General features: G+C 41.8%; 1 long non-coding RNA gene across 2 annotated transcripts; it reads left to right on the forward strand.

Moving 5' to 3' along the window:
• The first annotated feature begins 1,906 nt into the window (after positions 1 to 1,906).
• On the forward strand, positions 1,907 to 18,025 carry LOC109201495 (uncharacterized). 2 transcript variants are annotated; one of them, XR_002061552.2, is made up of 7 exons: positions 1,907 to 1,964; positions 3,628 to 3,801; positions 5,693 to 5,866; positions 12,077 to 12,204; positions 15,906 to 16,158; positions 16,518 to 16,567; positions 17,389 to 18,025. It is a non-coding gene; the product is annotated as an uncharacterized LOC109201495 (long non-coding RNA). The 2 variants fall into 2 exon arrangements; XR_002061554.2 differs by lacking the exon at positions 12,077 to 12,204.
• The last annotated feature ends 551 nt before the right edge of the window (positions 18,026 to 18,576 follow it).

Here is an 18,576-nt window from a genome sequence, read left to right on the forward strand (position 1 = left end):
AGAATTGTAAATTGGTAAAGCAGAAAATTTGAATTGAGATGAAATGATGCAAGTATCTGACGAGATTCAAGCAGAGGTTATCAAGAGACGTGCATGTATAAATATAGTTCTTCATACTGAATAAACAGCAATAGACCAATCACCTTATTTCCTGTTTCAAATTCAGAGGCTCTTCAAAAGTGTCAGCATACCCTTAAATCTAAGCTGAAGAAGAAGTTCCAGTGTGTGTTTGAGGGCATCGCTAAAGCAGGAAACCAAACACTGTTGAATCGGATCTACACAGAGCTCTACATCACAGAGGGAGGGACTGGAGAGGTCAATGATGAACATGAGGTCAGACAGACTGAAACAGCATCCAGGAAAACACACAGACCAGAAACAACAATCAGACAAGAAGACATATTTAAAGCCTCACCTGGAAGAGATGAACCAATCAGAACAGTGCTGACAAAGGGAGTGGCTGGCATTGGGAAAACAGTCTTAACACAGAAATACACCCTGGACTGGGCTGAAGACAAAGCCAACCAGGACATCCAGTTCATATTTCCATTCACTTTCAGAGAGCTGAATGTGATGAAAGAAGAAAAGTTCAGCTTGGTGGAACTTGTTCATCACTTCTTTACTGAAACCAAAGAAGCAGGAATCTGCAGCTTTGAAGACTTCCAGGTTGTGTTCATCTTTGATGGTCTGGATGAGTGTCGACTTCCTCTGGACTTCCACAAAACTACAATCCTAACTGACCCTAGAAAGTCCACCTCAGTGGATGTGCTGCTGATAAACCTCATCAGGGGGGAACTGCTTCCCTCTGTTCACCTCTGGATAACCACACGACCTGCAGCAGCCAATCAGATCCCTCCTAAATGTGTTGGCATGGTGACAGAGGTCAGAGGATTCACTGACCCACAGAAGGAGGAGTACTTCAGGAAGAGATTCACAGATAAGAAGCAGGCCAGCAAGATGATCTCGCACATTAAGACATCACGAAGCCTCCACATCATGTGCCACATCCCAGTCTTCTGCTGGATCACTGCTACAGTTCTGGAGGATGTGCTGGAAACCAGAGAGGGAGAACAGCTGCCCAAGACCCTGACTGAGATGTACATCCACTTCCTGGTGGTTCAGGCCAAAGTGAAGAAGGTCAAGTATGATGGAGGAGCTGAGACAGATCCACACTGGAGTCCAGAGAGCAGGGAGATGATTGAGTCTCTGGGAAAACTGGCTTTTGATCAGCTGCAGAAAGGAAACCTGATCTTCTATGAATCAGACCTGACAGAGTGTGGCATCGATATCAGAGCAGCCTCAGTGTACTCAGGAGTGTTCACACAGATCTTTAAAGAGGAGAGAGGACTGTACCAGGACAAGGTGTTCTGCTTCATCCATCTGAGTGTTCAGGAGTTTCTGGCTGCTCTTCATGTCCATCTGACCTTCATCAACTCTGGACTCAATCTGCTGGAAGAGGAACAAACAACCTCGATGTTGTCTAAATTATTTAACAAACCAATCCTACAATCTCTCCACCAGAGTGCTGTGAACAAGGCCTTACAGAGTCCAAATGGACACCTGGACTTGTTCCTCCGCTTCTTCCTTGGTCTTTCACTGCAGACCAATCAGACTCTCCTACGAGGTCTGCTGACACAGACTGAAAGTAGCTCACAGACCAATCAGGAAACAGTCCAGTACATCAAGGAGAAGCTCAGTGAGAATCTGTCTGCAGAGAAAAGCATCAATCTGTTCCACTGTCTGAATGAACTGAATGATCGTTCTCTAGTGGAGGAGATCCAACAGTCCCTGAGATCAGGAAGTCTCTCCACAGATAAACTGTCTCCTGCTCAGTGGTCAGCTCTGGTCTTCATCTTACTGTCATCAGAAAAAGATCTGGACATGTTTGACCTGAAGAAATACTCTGCTTCAGAGGAGGCTCTTCTGAGGCTGCTCCCAGTTGTCAAAGCCTCCAACAAAGCTCTGTAAGTAAATATGTTGCCTATACTTTCATTTTTTTAAATGCTGATTCAAATTGACAACACAGTAGGCCAAATCAATTAAAATTAGATAAAGTAATTAATTAATTAATTAAAACATGAATGGTATATTAGGTTTGACAAAAAGCTGTGACACCTGGCAGTGAAATGATGTCACGTGAGTAAATGAAGTTCCCCTTCGTTTTACCTGCTTACTTTGTTCACATTCATAACAGAACATAATTTAGTCTCGAAAGGTTAATTAATATCATTAAAATAGATGGAAGTGGTTGGGAAGCTGTTAATACCTTCTTGCTAGTGAAAGTGACTTTACTGGAATTATGCAGACATTTGAGTACATCACTTCCATGCTAAATCTATCACTTACACAATCTTAGACCTTCTCCAGTTCAGCTATAGAATCAGCAATGAAGTTAGCATGGCAATCCATGGAGTCAAAAATAACTTAAGCCAGCCCACTCTTGATGGATTTTAGTTCTACTCTGCGTCAGGACAAGTTCTCCAAGGTGAATATGCATTCTCCTATCTGCAGTTGGATCACTGACTTCCTGTGCAACAGGAGACATCATATGAGACTGGTGTCATGTAATTTTCTGTTAATAACGTCTGCAGCACGATCAGCTTACTTTATTTCTGCACGCACGAGAGCAAATAGAAATCAAACATTCATACAGTCATACAGTCCTGAGAGCTCTACCCACCTTGCAGCATCTCTTTTATAACATAACAGAGAACTCCTGCATCTTCACAGATCCAAAAGTTTCTTGTCCCACTCACGTTGTTGCTGGGCAGGGAGCGACTCCCACTATCTATATTCCAGAGAACACCTGGCACCAGACTTCCTGGGAGTTTCATCTTTCGACATAGTTAAGCAGGCTACATCAGATCATATTGACACACACATCCTTCACCAAAGAAACAAAAGGCTATATAAAATTCTACAGTGGAAATTCTAAGCACCTAAATCTAAATATGAGAATAAACTGGACATTTCCCATCACACTGGGCAGGCATTTGTACTATGTCCCCTGCTCTTCTCCATGTATACCAACAACCACATCTCCAGCCCCCTATCTGTCAACCTCTCAAAGTTTGCAGATGACACCCTAACCCCTCACCGGCACTGAGATAACAACCTGGAGCTCAGTGCTGTCAAAACTATGGAGATGATTGTTAATGTCACAATGAAAGCACCCCTAACAGACTTCATCTTGCTGTCTTCCTTTATCAAGAAGGACAAATTGCACCATGCGAATTCTTCTGCTGAGAAGGTGATTCGGTGCAATCCACCTTTCCTCCAAGACCCAAACACCTCCAGAATGCTAATATGAGCAATGAAGATCAATGTGGACCCGTCCCACCCCAGACATAATCTCTTTGTGTCATTCCTCTCTGCCAGAAAGCTAGGGTCCAGCACAGACTAGACAAAACAAAGAGTCTCCTTCCTTTTGCACTTGGACTACTTAACTTTTAGCCCCCCCTACTTATATAAATTTAGAAAAGAAAAGAAAGTTTGCTAACAATTGTTAGTAAAAACAATTAAATAATTCTAAGTTTTTTAATTAAACATGATGATAACATGATAATATATTTTGCCTATGTACAAAAACTAATGTGATTTACTTTGATTAAAAACATTGTCTTTCAGACTGGGTGGCTGTAACCTCTCAAACAGACATTGTAAAGCTCTGTCCTCACTGCTCAACTCCCAGTCCTCTACTCTAAAAGAGCTGGACCTGAGTAACAATGACCTTGAGGATTCAGGAGTAAAGCTTTTCTCTGCAGGTTTGGAAAGTCCTCATTGTAGACTGGAAATTCTCAGGTTAGAGTTTAGACACTTATTTTTATCATTACATACACAACTAATTATTATGCACTTTGATGTGGGTTTTTTTATTATTATTATTGGGCTTTTAATTACTCTCTAAATCAGTGGTTCTAAAAGTTTCCACAATGAGTACCATCTCATATATGGCTCTTAAATTACCACCCTTATGACCGAAACTAAAGTAGAGTGGTCTAGTGGGCTATTTAACACCATATATACTTTACACAAGGCAATGTATTTCTTATATGAATGTTATTTATTTTAACTGTCATAAACAAGGTGTGACAAGTGATAATAATAACAACTGTACTGCATTAAAACATTCACAGCAGGTGGGCTATCAAATCTTTAAGTGAGAACGTAAGAACCCTGCTTCCAGGTCCAAACTGCTCTGTGTTTATTAAGGCTGGGTTTTTGTTTTGTTTTTTACATGTTTTAATGCTTTGCATCTTGTTCTATTTAATGTGAACAAGCCACTAAATAAAGTCAGTGATCAATGTCGGACTCTCTCTTTTTTTATTACCACTATTCATCAGCAGCACTTTTAAAGCTCAGTTTTTAAAACCTTAAGCCTATCCAGCAGTATATTAATGACTAACCCCGTATTGTGGATTATTGTTCTCCTGACTGAAGTCTGGCCCATTTACAGCATCCTGCCATGCAATTACATTTGTCCCTAACCATCGGGAACCCTAGCATTAACTTTTATGGAATTGAAAAAAGTTAATCCTCCAGCTTCACTGTGTTTAAGTTATACTAACATAGCTGTGTTGCTTGCCACCACGCAGAACATCATTATATACCAGCTAGTCCAACTTCAGTAACCCTGTAAACGTCACTGCTGGTTAGTTTAATGTCTTCATTTCTGTCAGAATTGATAGCAGAGCTGTATATTTTAATTTTTCAGAAATCCCACAGTCAGAACATATTATTATTGTTATATTATTTAATCTTACAATTTTTGCGGGAAGACTTCCGCATACCACTAGATGGAACCTACGAACCTACGGAGCCTTTCTTAGCTATCACAGGGAGAGTGGCAGGGTACACCTTGGACAGGTCGCCAGCCTGACACAGGGCTAACACATAGGGACAGATAACCATTCACACTCAGATTCACATCTATGGGGAATTTAGAATTACCAACTAACCTAACTCCACTAACTGCAAGTCTTTGGACTGTGGGAGGGAGCCTGGAGAGAATCCACGCAAAAACAGGGTTAACATACCAACTCCACACAGAAAGACCCTGGCCTGATGGTGGAACTCAGGACCTTCTTGCTGTAAGGCACCACCCCTAATCTCTGTGCCACCAATGACTAAGAAGCTTTAATAAGCAAAAAAGTGAATAGGGGAATATCTTGCATAAAAGGGAAAATAATTTTTCATTCCTTACTGAATTTGTAAATTTGTTCAAATATTTGTAAATCAGCAATTTCTATTTTATAGCCATTTCATTTTCATGGAGACCGAATATCAACCAAAAATTCAGAAAAAAAAGTCACAAAAGTCATAACTTGATCTGTATTTCATTGAATGAAACGAGTGTCCCAAATCAAAACATGACTTCGTACTTGGTTGAGAAAGTTTTGTTGGCAAGCACAGTGGTAAGATGTTTCTTGTTGTTAGTTACTAGGTGAGCTACTGTAGTTAGTTGCTAGGTGAGCTGAACATGCTATAAACATTAGCTAATTTGTGATTAAATGACCCACATATGTATTATTAAACAAGTGTTGTTATCAGGTGTGAACTGTCACTTTAAAAACAAAAAACAGACAAATATAATGAGTGGATAACATTGTATTTCCAATAAAATAAATAAATAGATAATGACAGTCTTCAGTGAAGTGTTTTACACATGGTTTGTTGTTTTGTTTGTCTGCAGTCTCTCAGGCTGTCTGATCACAGAGGAAGGCTGTACTTCTCTGGCCTCAGTTCTGAGCTCCAAACCCTCCCATCTGAGAGAGCTGGACCTGAGCTACAATCATCCAGGACCATCAGGACTGCATCTGTTGTTGGCTGGACTGAAGGATCCAGGCTGGAGACTGGACACTCTCAGGTATGGAGAGAATGTCTGATAGAGAAGGAAGAGCTGGAAAAATGTCCTGTGTCCTTCACTGTGTAACTAATTGGCATTATGTTACAAATTACAAATGCACAACCATTTTTTCATTCATTCTGAATAGGAACACTAGAAAAAGAAAATATAAAACATGAGGAAATGAATTAATTAAATAAAGAAATTAATAATAACTTATTTATGTAAGTGTACTGTAGTAACCTTTCTAGAAGCAATGATAAATGTATTTTCTGTTTTTGACTATTTGGGTAGAGATCTTTAAATTGTTCAATAAGTTTTAGAATTCAGCAAAAGGACTAGATGTTACAATCTCTGATAATGCATTGCTTCAAATTGAGAAAGTCTGCTAGGAGAAAAGGCAGCCCAGAAACTTTACCAGTGGGACACTGGTAAAGTGTCCCACTGGTAAAGGGACACAATTCTGGATGTGTTTCCGTCTTTTATCACAAGCTGTTTTGCTATTTTTTCTTTTTACCTTCCTTGGTTAGGTTTAGGGATTAGACACCTGATCTAGATTATAGTATTAAATTTTGGGAGACATTACCAGTACTGGACCTTGGATTCTTTGGGTGTGTGAGTCATTATCTTATTTTTTTCGCGGCCTGTCCTGTTTGGTTCTTTTGCCATCAGAATTATTGTCTAAAGGCAAAGAAAGATGTCCAACGGATTTACTTTACCAAATGGACCATCCCAGCCTTGCCGTATTGGTCTATTTGATTCACTGTTGCTTTTATTCTGTATTTTATTTTATTTTCACTTGCTAAACACGGGACAGACTTGACTGGGGAAAAGAAAAGGGAGAAAGAAAGAGGGAAAGAAAAACAGTGGGGAAGAGGAACAATGATAAAGGAAAAAACAAAACAAACAGACAAAAAATACATGTATCAATCACCTGGATCACCGAGGCCGAGGGCACCCCACCCCCAAAGGGGCCCAAGCGAGCCCCAGGTTCCAGGCCCCAACAAGCAGCCACCAGGAGTGAGCCGGTGGGTACCTGGACGCCCATCCCTAGACACAAAGAACGACCAATGCATCGATGTCTGAGCGCGTCTGCCACTGGCAGGGGGAGTGGTGGGGGGAGATAGGCCTCCATACCTTAGAGGGCCTGAGATGTCCCTAGAGAGGTGTCGTCTGATACTCGACCTGACATATGGACACAGACATACAGGCACACACAGATACAAACATCCATTGCCACCCTCATGCTCTCATATGCAATTACTCAGCACTCACCCAACATGGAGACAGACATAAATAGATACTGTACACACAATCACACTCCCCAGGCGTACTCTATACCCCAGGTCTAGGTACCCTTGCCTCTGGAGGGGGAAACTGCACCCAGACCCAGGCAGTATTACCCTCTTCCCTGGGGTGGAGAGAAGCAGACCGCCCCGACTTTGCAGCAGCAGGGAGGCCCCACATTCCAGACCCCAATCGGATGGCCAACTCCTCCTCCCAGCTCCTCCGCCCCAACAGGCAACAGAGAACGGGGGTGTGTGAAGACTCCAAACCTCCCTCCGCCCGCTCATATGTAGTGTTGATGGATGTGTGTTCTAAGGTGCGTTTAAAACCCGGAAGGGTATGGAGCTACCAGCCATTCGGTCATTATCACTAGACACCCTCATCCAAGGAGGCCCTGCTAGGGTTGATCAGGCCCTAGAGTGTGTCACTCGTTTATGTTAAATTGTTATTTATCTTCTACTTTCTTATGTTTAGTTTCCACAATTTATTTATTTCTATCAATTCACTGCAAACTGAGAAGTAATACCTAGCTCTTTAATATTTAAAAGATAGGAGAGAGGAGACCCAGAAGAGGGGCACTTGCATCTGCCAATCGCTGGCAATTTTCAGTGGGCCCAGGTCTGAGGTTGAAGGGCTAGTCCTCAGCTTGTCCCTCTCCCGGACATATGCTTATGAATACTGATGCTCCTTTTGGTTGGTGAAAGGTTGAGTGTTGATGGATTTTCTCTTGCACTCAACTGTCTCGGCTAGACACCTGACGACCTGATTGTGTCTCCATGTGTATCTGCCTGGAGTAAGGCTAGTCCTACAACCAACCAAGATGTGCTTGAGTTTTGTTGGGACTGTAGATAGGGGGCAAGATAGGTCCTTTCCAAACCACATCTGGAGATTTACTGTGAAAGGCAGCATATCATATGTCTCTCACATGATGAAACTTTGTCTATTAGACTCCATTCCCCAGCTTTCACTTCATGTGAGTTTCTTCTTTTCAACACTCTCCCAATTCATCCAGTGACCCTGCTTGGTCAGCACTATGGCTCTGGAATGTCTGGCTGTTTCCTTCTGTCAGCGAACCTCCTCCACCACCATTTTTCGATCTTCTGTTACAAATGCCTGTTGCCACAAAGGTGTTATTGCTCCAAGACCAAATCCTCCTCTGCCCTGTTTGATGTGACACACCACATCACGATGGCAAAGAGCAGATTTGGCCTGTAACACAGCTGTGGCTGGGGTCCACTTCCTCCCCACTGCTACCGTGGAAGCAGCACCCCTCATTATGGGGTCTTGGGAGTCTGTGAGTGACATCTCAAGCCTCACTTTTGCACATTTAAACTCCTCTACCAGGCTAGGGATAGGCATTGACCGTATCCAGTTGCTGTAGAGTCCAAAGTTCCCGAGATATTTGAGAAGCTTAAGCCACTTCTTAACGTAGGACTTTACTAATCTCTCCTGACAATTGGCATGATTGAGCGAGACCTCGTACATTGTCAACGGCCACAGTAGTCTGGGTAACAACCCAAACTGGAATCATCAGAGTTTCAGTTTCCCTGGGAGTGCAGTGTTGATAATCCACCTAAGGTCATTAACCATAATCTGCCTTTGTTGTTCTAGTTGTCACGTATCATTGAGGTCTGCATTACACCAGAGAAGTCCATCAAGCTCTTGATGTTGATGAAATTGGTTCTCCACTGATATAGAGTTGCTCGGCTGTCCGTTTTGGTTTTATGATGAAGATGCTGTGAGATTTACTTGGCTTAAACTTCATTTTTGCCCATTCGATATTTTCCTGGGGCTTCTGTAGCATTCGCCTAGTACATGGTTTTGTTGTTGTAATGATGGTCATGTCATTCATGCAGGTTCTAATGGTAGGAAGACGAAGGCCCACTGAGATGCACATGACCACATGCCCAACCCTAGGGATCAGAATACCTCCTGATCTATGCCAAGCCATTAGAATCACTCCTTTCTGCCATGCTACCTTCATCAGCTTCCACAGGTATTTGAGGTCTTGAGGGGTGTTTTTATAGAGCCTATATTAAATGTCATTGGGTCCTGTGGCCGATGCTGCTTTTGCTTGCTTCGCTACCTTCTCCACCTCACTCCATGTAGGTGGTCTTATGTCCATTTGGTGTTCAGATGCCTGGACAAGCAGCATGTCACTCGGAATAGTAACTGGCTCATGCCTCCGATCCTCTGCGTAAGTTTTTCTCAGATGTCCTTCCGGGTCTTTTAAGGGCATTTTGAGGCACCCACTTCGACAAAAAGGTCCTTAACAAAGTTGTATGGGTTGTTGTAGAAAAGGGTTGTTGTCCGGTCTTTCTTCTTACGTTGTCATCTGAGGTGCTCTGTTCTTCGCAGCTTAGTAAGGTGTTGCTTTATTTCCTCCTGCAGGGCAGTAAGGCCCTCCCTTTCTTTCTCATAGGCCCTTCTCTACTGTTTCTTCAGTTGTCTTCTCTCTTTCACTAATCTATCAATTTCCCGCTGTCTCCTGGACTTTAACTTTCTGCTGTCTCTGAGTCTTGTTCTTTACCCCAAATCGCTCAGCCCCATAGCTGTAGATGATGGTTCCCAAGTTCTACAGCTTCCTTTCAACTGGACCCTTTTGTTGATATAGTATAAGAACCAGTTCTGAGTCAATGGTTTCCCACTCTCTTTTCTCACTGGATCTTGGCCGCAGAATCTGAGCTTTCCTACCTTCCACTTTCTTTTTGTTGCTGGTAGTGGCTGGCTAGACTCAATATTGGAATATTCTGTTGGCTGTTTCTGGATGGGCTCTGGGATAGAAAATGGTTTTGATTGTGGCTGGCTTACATCTATACAAAAATGTTTTGCTAGCCGTTGGTGGCAAAAATCCATGCTAGAGGCTGATATTAATTGGCTGGGCCCTGAACTAGGCTCTAGACTAGGAACTGCTACTGGCTGGATTTGACAGAGCTCCAATCTGGAGACTATGATGAGGTCTGTACGACACTGAACTTCATTCAGGGCGCTGATACCCTAGGACTGTGGGGGTTCTCCTGCCTCTGGGCTTTAATCAACTGATTTGACTTACTTCTTAAGAAGTATTGGTCAACGCGAGGCCCCTTTCTCAGCTCACTGAGGCACGTCTTCCTGCCTTGATGGATTTTAAGGCCCATGTCAGTTGTTAGTTTTGACCAGCCACACTTGATCAGTGCAGTTCTACAGCTTCCTTCCTGCCATCATTAATGATTCATTATTTGGAATGCTGGTTGATCTATTCATCATTGGTACCGTTCCATGGTCGGTTGCCATTAAATACATCCGTAAAGGGTCTTCTTCCGCCCCAACTCTCTCAGACCCTAGGGTGTATCTAAATTGTATTTCTTTAACCCTTTAAGACCTACCATAGAACCAAGTCCGCCAGAGCTTATATTATATTTTTACATGCTGTAGTGCCATTTTTGGGAGCATTTCAAGTTGCTATACAGCAATACAACCATTACAGCCTAAATTTTAATAATATGTATGCATTAAGTACATAGTAATTACATAAATTGCAAAAAAAGTGCAATAAACTACAAAAAAATTCGTTTTTGTTTTTTTAACATATATTTCTAGTTAGAGAAATTTAAGAGGCTTATCCCTCAAAACTGTAAATACAAAAAAGTTGCACAAGATAGTTTCCCACCACAGGAAATTTATTTTGAGTGTCTTCATAGTTTTATTTTTGAAATACACCAGTTTTTATATACTGCAGGAAAAACGAAAATAAATATTATAGTGCAAATTTGCAAAAAAGCAGCATATGCATAAAAATAAACTATTTCCAGCAGTGCAATATGAGTCCTAAGCATCGCAGAAATGACACAGAAAGTCATAAAGTCAAACATAACTTTTAAAAACACCAGTATAGGCTCATGAGGCCCTGGTGGTAAAAAACTACATTTCCGCGAAAATGACATCACTTCCGGTTTCGGGCAGGTCATGGCGGACATGTGATAGTTCGCGCTGACGTCTATTCCAACGTAGGAAGTGTTATGAACAGCTGATCGGATCAGCAAAGCGTGTTCCTGGAATATTATGTTTTTGTTGCTGCAAGCGCTTTTTATGCAGTTTTTGCAAAGCTATATGTGGAAGGAAACTGTGACCTAGGACAAGCTGATGGCATAAGATGTAAGTACAACTCCTCTGGTTTCATATGCAAAAAAAATTATTGCGCTAGCTTACGTGGTTGCAGTGCTACCGGGATTTAAAAGTAGTTGCGCAAAATGGAGCATGCCCGCTCCGACCGGCTTTAAAGGGTTAAGAACGGTACTGTGCTAGAAATATAATGAGCTTCCCAAATTTGATCAATTCCAACAAATTACAGCCTTGGTTAACCACCTGAATAGGTATACCAGAGAGATAGAAATCGGTAGAATAAACCACCTGTTCTTGACTGGATGATCCAAGGTGTAGTCTCAGTGGCAGGGGATAATTATGAGAACAATCCCATCAAAACTGGAGATGGTTCAATACTGAAAAACCATATGGAAGACCCATGTAACACATAACAACATAACAACAATATAATGCTCATATACAAATGACATGGATTGGGTCGGAAGTCAAATAATATTACAGCACATCTTGAAAAAGTTTATAGGCAGTTCTTATCCTGCATGATGATGGAATTGAACCAACAGATCATAGAAAATGCCCTGACACTTTCAATGAACATCATATAGAAGGTCAGTAAGATATTATTGCTGATGCAGAAGGAGTTCAGTTTCCTAAGGAGGTACCTTGTCTGGTGGCACCTCTGTGTTGGAGGAGAATCTCAAATGGTTGTCGAAGACATCTTGTCGAAGACTGCTTCCATGTAGTAGTACTCCTTCATGATCTTCACTGATGACAACTGGATAGTGGCAGAAACACCTTAGCCAGCTCCCATTCTCTGATGGAGAAGGTCACTACTATCTCTTTGGTTTTGCTGACATTCAGCTGTGATGAGTCACGCCATTCAACAAACTGCTGAAGAGTTGGAGAAAGAATGTGAGCAGTGGAAAATGAATATGGAGGCAGCCTAAAGAAAAATAAGCGACTTGAGAGAGAGGGAGAGAAACAATGCAGTTAAGTAAAAATACAGCTTTACTGTTTAAGATAAAATACCAGCCTGATGTTACTAATCAAATACATACTTAGATATGGGAGAGGCAACATGGCGCCTGTGTTCGGCTTGGCCGCTGTTGCTGCTCCGCGTTTTCATCGACTGCTTCAGTATATTGTATTTTATTTTGTCATCTCATCTGTGTTATATCCTGAAGGTCTATTTGCTACTCGGATCTACAGTTCACATACATTGTTGAGTATCAAAATATGTATGGAAAAAACTTTTGACAGCTGGCAGAGCTACCACCAGGCTTTCCCTCCGCCGTTTGTCTGCCCTCCTCCCTCTCCCGACTACCGGTACCTGTTCTTAGCTCCAAACAATAACCCAGGAGCAAAAACAAGGTTAAGGAGATCGTCTAGAAGGGGCTGTAGGTCTGGTGTCCAGGCTAAAAGGAAACGCGCCCGACAGAGGGGATTTCCTCCGCTCCACGGTAGAGAATGTCTCCGGTATTTGGTACCGGTTCCCCTCCAGGACGCGGATAAGGCCGATCGGTTACCGCCTACACGGCTTCTCATCACGGGCGAACAGAACGATTACCTGGATCGGCGTCTTGTCTGGAAATGCGGGATGTTTTCACCTTGGCCTTTCATTCTACAAGACCACAGTTCCACAGCTAGGGGTACCGGGAGACTACGCCCTCGTTCCAGATGTCTGCTGTCAATTCCCTGTCAATCAGCTGTTGATGACGTCAGCCTGTCACCTCCGCTTCGGATCGCTCTCCTAAACGCTCGCTCCATAGCCAACAAATCATTTGTACTGAATGACTTTTTTAGCAGTAATAGTCTGGACTTCATGTTTCTCACGGAATCTTGGCAGCGGGAGAATGAATTTATCCACCTCAATGAACTCTGCCCGGTCGGCTGTCGCTTCATCGGGACTCCGCGCTTGGACCGTCGTGGTGGTGGTCTGGTCACCGTTCACCGAGACAATCTCGCTTGCAGGACTATGAACTCTGAGTTTTTCCCTTCCTTTGAGTCACAACTTCTTAAGGTTGGTTTTTCAGATATATTTTATTGTGTTTTAATTTACCGCCCTCCCGGCCCCGCTGGTGTTTTTATTCAAGATTTTACGGACTTTTTATCTTCCATTATTAAACTGGAGAAAGTCTTAATGATTGGGGATTTCAACCTCCACGTGGATGATCTTAGCTGTAGCATGGCCTCTGACTTTCTATCAATTACAGATTCTTTTAATTTTATTCAGCATGTCTGTGGACCCACCCATGTTAAAGGCCACACCTTGGACCTTGTGTTTTCCCTTGGCTTAGACATAACTAATGTCTGTGTTAAGGACATACAAGTGAGTGACCATTCCTGTGTTACTTTTAGTCTTAGCTTCCCTCTGTACACACCACCTTCTAATCTCATGTTCCGTAAGCGGTTCATAAATCAGGATGTTGCTTTGAAGTTTTCTAATATGTTGGACCCTCATGTGATCAGTGGCTGCACTGATGCTGATGCTGCTACACAGTGTTTTAACAATCATTGCTTGGAGATTTTAAATTCAGTGGCACCTATGAAATCTGTCATTGCTGCCTCAAAAAGAGCTCATCCATGGATAAATGATGACGTCAGGAAGGTCAAAAGATTCTGTAGAAAAGTAGAACGCCTTTGGAAATCAACTAATCTCGAAGTTCACAGGCTCCACCTTAGGGAACTTTGGGTTTCCTTACATGAAACCATAAAAACAGCCAGATCAGGATATTTTTCTCAGTTAATCTCATCAAGCAAGAGAAATTCCAAGGTACTGTTTGACTCCATAAACTCTATTGTTTCCCCCGTGGTCCACCCAGTACCCGTGACCTCTATATCTGAGAGTGATGAGTTTCTGAATTTCTTTGTGGATAAAGTTGATCAAGTCCGTATGAGCATTGGTTCGCCAATATCATCTCTTTGTGTCTCTGGGCCACCTCCCCCTCATTTACTGTCAGCTTTTAACCCAATGACCTTACATGACCTTTCACTCCTGGTGGATAAAATGAAAATTACCACTTGTGCAAATGACATTCTACCTGCTGGGCTTTTCAAAAATGCTCTCTCTGTCATTGGCCCCTCTATTGTAGAGATATGCAATGCCTCTCTTTTAACAGGTGTGGTTCCAAGGTTCTGTAAGCATGCTGTTGTTGAGCCAGTGTTAAAAAAGAGCAGTCTGGATCCAACTCAGCTTAAGAATTATAGGCCTATCTCTAAGCTTCCATTATTATCGAAAATTCTGGAAAAAGTAGTTGCAGATCAACTTACCACTTTTTTAGAAAAACATGAAATTTATGACAAATTTCAGTCAGGTTTCCGTAAAAGTCACTCAACAGAAACCGCATTACTTAAAGTCTCCAGTGACATTATGATGTCAGCTGACTCTGGAGCATCCTCAGTCATGGTTTTGTTGGACTTGACATCTGCCTTTGACACCATTGACCATACCATCCTGATTAACAGGCTCCGGGACATAGTCGGTGTGTCCGGTCTTGCTCTGGAGTGGTTTCGGTCGTACCTCTCCAACAGATCTTTTAGTGTTTTTGCGAATCGGTTTATGTCACATTCTAAGGATCTGACATGTGGGGTACCGCAGGGTTCAGTTCTGGGTCCTATTCTTTTTCTTTTGTACATGTTACCTCTAGGACTTATAATTAGGCAGTTCCCTGAGGTGTCTTATCACTTCTATGCGGATGATATCCAGCTCTATTGCTCTTTTAAGCCGATGGAAGTCCATAAACTGTCCTCTTTAATTAATTGTTTAGCTTCCATTGAACAGTGGCTTGGTGACAACTACTTACAGTTGAACTCTGAGAAGTCAGAAACATTAATTATTGCCCCCCGACAACCAGATATCTCTAATCAAACAACACCTTGGTTCTCTTGGCTCATCTGTTCACTTGAGCCTCAGATACCTTGGTGTGATCTTTGATTCTGCCATGTCCCTAGAGCAACACTCTCGACAGTTAATTAGGAATTGCCTTTTTCAGCTAAGGAACATCTCCAAACTGCGAACTTTGCTGTCTAAATCTGAGTTAGAAATGGTTATTCATGCTTTTATTTCATCTCGCTTAGATTATTGTAACAGCCTTTTTCTTTGTTTGAGCAAAAGGAATCTTGAGCGTCTCCAGTTAGTCCAGAATGCTGCTGCAAGGCTTTTAACCAAGACACGAAAAAGAGAGCACATTACACCAGTGTTACGTTCATTACACTGGCTTCCAGTACATTTTAGAATTCATTTTAAAATCTTGGTACTGACTTTTAAAGCTTTGAATTGTGATGCCCCTGCCTACATTTTTGATCTTTTAGAACCCCACGCTCCCTCTCGCAGCCTGAGATCTTCTAATCAAAGGCTGTTGGTCGTCCCACGAACTCGTTTTAAGACTAGAGGTGATAGATCTTTTAGAGCGGTGGCCCCCAGGTTGTGGAATGCTCTCCCTCCATCTTTACGTTGTCTTGATTGTATTTATTCTTTTAAAAAGCAGCTTAAGACTCATTTATTTAGATTGGCTTTTAATTAGATTTGTGCTGTATGTTTGATTATTAATGTATTTTAATGTATTTTATGTATTTCTGTCTTATATTACTGTGAAGCACTTTGTGGTTTTTATCCTGTGAAAAGTGCTATATAAATAAATTGAAATTGAAATTGAAATTGAAATACACTTGATTAATTGATCATCAGCAGGTGTGAGCACCTCTGTAAAAGCAGATGGTTTGGCAGTCTTCCAGACAATGCTACAGGAGTGGACAATCCAGATTAATACGGAGGTCAGATCATGCAATCTGCAGAGAAAGCGCAAAAACCCCCCCAAATATAGCTTATTGAAGAGTTCCCAGGAGAGTCTATTTTATAAAGAGAACATGGCAGCATTGCTTAGGTTTGCAAAGCTGCATCTGAACAAACCCACAAGACTTCTGGAACCATTTCCTTTGGGCAGGTGAGAAAACCTTACTGAAAGGCTGTGGTGGGAATTTCAAAGAGATTAATTGCATAGTTGAATGCAGCAAAATCTCAATGACAGTAACACTGTAATGAATGTTTGAATGGCAATGTTTGAAAAGGAACATGCAGAAAATTTTAAACTATATCAGGGAAGAGACAATGAATGTATAATGTGCAATTAAAAATGAGAGAGAACTACAAAACATTGAATCTCCAAGATTTAAAGATAACATTCAGTTCCCTCCAGTTTTCAATCAATTTACTGTTTCAAGGCAGTAGCAAGGAATTTCACATGTGCATGATGTGTGCATGCTGAAAGAGACTGTGATGCTCTAACCCCCCTCCTCCTTTCAGGGTGGAGCCTGCTGGAATCCAATGGTTGAGACCAGGAGGTCTGAGGAAGTGTAAGTGTTTCTTGGGGTTTTCTTTATGTGATTCATGAAAACAAAGCAGCACACATTCAGCCGTCTTCAAACTGTCACAGCACTAGGAATGGGAACTAAGAAATGGTTCTTGTAAGGAACCACTTCCCAGTAGTCCTTGAAATTGTTCAATCGATCCCACTTATTGGTTCCACTTGGGCTATAATTAGCTAATTTCAATTCATTTTAGCAGAAAGATTCAGAGCAGAAGGATAGATATAGAAGTTACCTTTATTTGTATGACTCAGCCTTGGTAATACTAGCCACTGCTGAATTTCAACAGGTAACAAACCGATGAGCAGTCATCGGTTTGTTACCACCGTCATCCGTCATCCACCGTCATCCTTCATTTCTACCTGCTCATGTTTCTACAGTAGAATCACCGAGGAGATCAACTTTACGTCTCTGTGTGCTGATTTTCACCTTTGGTTTATGTTTATGCCTTTGTGTTCATACATAATTCGGAAGAAAATGATCATATGTGTGTCTCTGAGGATGTTGTTGTGTGGGACTAGGAGCTTGGACTTTAAGCCTAAGGTTTATGGTATTAACTGGTTATAATGACGGTGTGCTTCTGGAGATTTTACAGAGTAAAATGAAAGTAATGGAGCATGCAGTAAGATGAATTGCTTTATCCTGGGATTAATTAAGTACTGTATTACTTTTAGAAAAGTGTTTTGTCATAGATGAAATTCCTATCCCTACACATCACTTATGTCTCTGATGTCATCATCAAAGTGTCAATCAATGAACAGATGATGGATCAATAACTGCAGCTGCATTGTGTTTGTTCTCTCCATCAGATTCCTGTCAACTCAAAATCAACACAAACACAGTAAATAGAAAACTCAAGCTGTCTGACAAGAATAGGAAGGTGACACGTGTGGAGGAGCTTCAGTCATATCCTGATCATCCAGACAGATTTGATTATTATCATCAGCTGCTGTGTAGAAATGGTCTGACTGGTCGCTGTTACTGGGAGGTCGGGTGCAGAGGAAGAGTTTATATATCAGTGAGTTACAGAAGCATCGGAAGGAAAGGAGACAGTAATGACTGTGTGTTTGGAGAAAATAATCAGTCCTGGAGTCTGAGCTTCTGTGGTGGTTCTGTTTCTGCAAGACACAATAACAAAGAAATATTATCCTTCTCCTCCTCCTCCTCCTCCTCCTCTGTCTCTAACAAAGTAGCAGTGTATGTGGACTGTCCTGCTGGCACTCTGTCCTTCTACAGAGTCTCCTCTGACACTCTGATCCACCTCCACACCTTCAACACCGCATTCACTGAAACGATTTATCCTGGGTTTGGACTCTGGTCAGGTTCCTCAGTGTCCCTGTGCTGAGTTGATTGTAAAGAGTGTCTCCTGTTAGAGAAACACTCTGACTGTTGAACAGATAGTTCAGTCTGTACATGTCTGTCTCTTTCACTCAGAAACACGTTTTCAGATTCATGGATTCAATCAGTTGATGTTTGAAACTCTTCTCAATGATTCCTTGTAAATTTCTTCCTCTTCAGTCCTTTAAAGATGGAAGCTCCCATTATTCCAGGATCCACATGTTGTTTTTCTGTCTTTTTCTACTCAAAGCTTCACAGTGAATCTCAGTATGTTGTGTTTCTCTGAAGCTCAGTTCACAACCAGCTCCTCTGCATTTTCAACAAGTCTGAGCTCATTAAAATGTATATAAATGTTTGATTTCTCTTTCTTAATTGTATTTTTCCACCATGGCTGATTAAGTGGACATCCAATAGTACTCAGTGTATCAAATATTAAAGACATTCAGTATATCTCATGTTTCTGTCATTCTATAAAAATAGCTGCTTTTAAAACTGATCCAATCAAAGAAACATGAACTTCCATATTGAGCAGATCATTACTACAGCTCTGATGTCACTAACATCTCCTTGAACTCTTCATTGATGGTGATTTATGGCCCTCTGATGGTGAGAAGGTGAACTGCATGATGTCAGTTTAATGAGCACAGATGACATGAAGT

Source organism: Oreochromis niloticus, unplaced genomic scaffold (genome assembly GCF_001858045.2).
Source record: "Oreochromis niloticus isolate F11D_XX unplaced genomic scaffold, O_niloticus_UMD_NMBU tig00007510_pilon, whole genome shotgun sequence".
NCBI lineage: Eukaryota > Metazoa > Chordata > Actinopteri > Cichliformes > Cichlidae > Oreochromis > Oreochromis niloticus.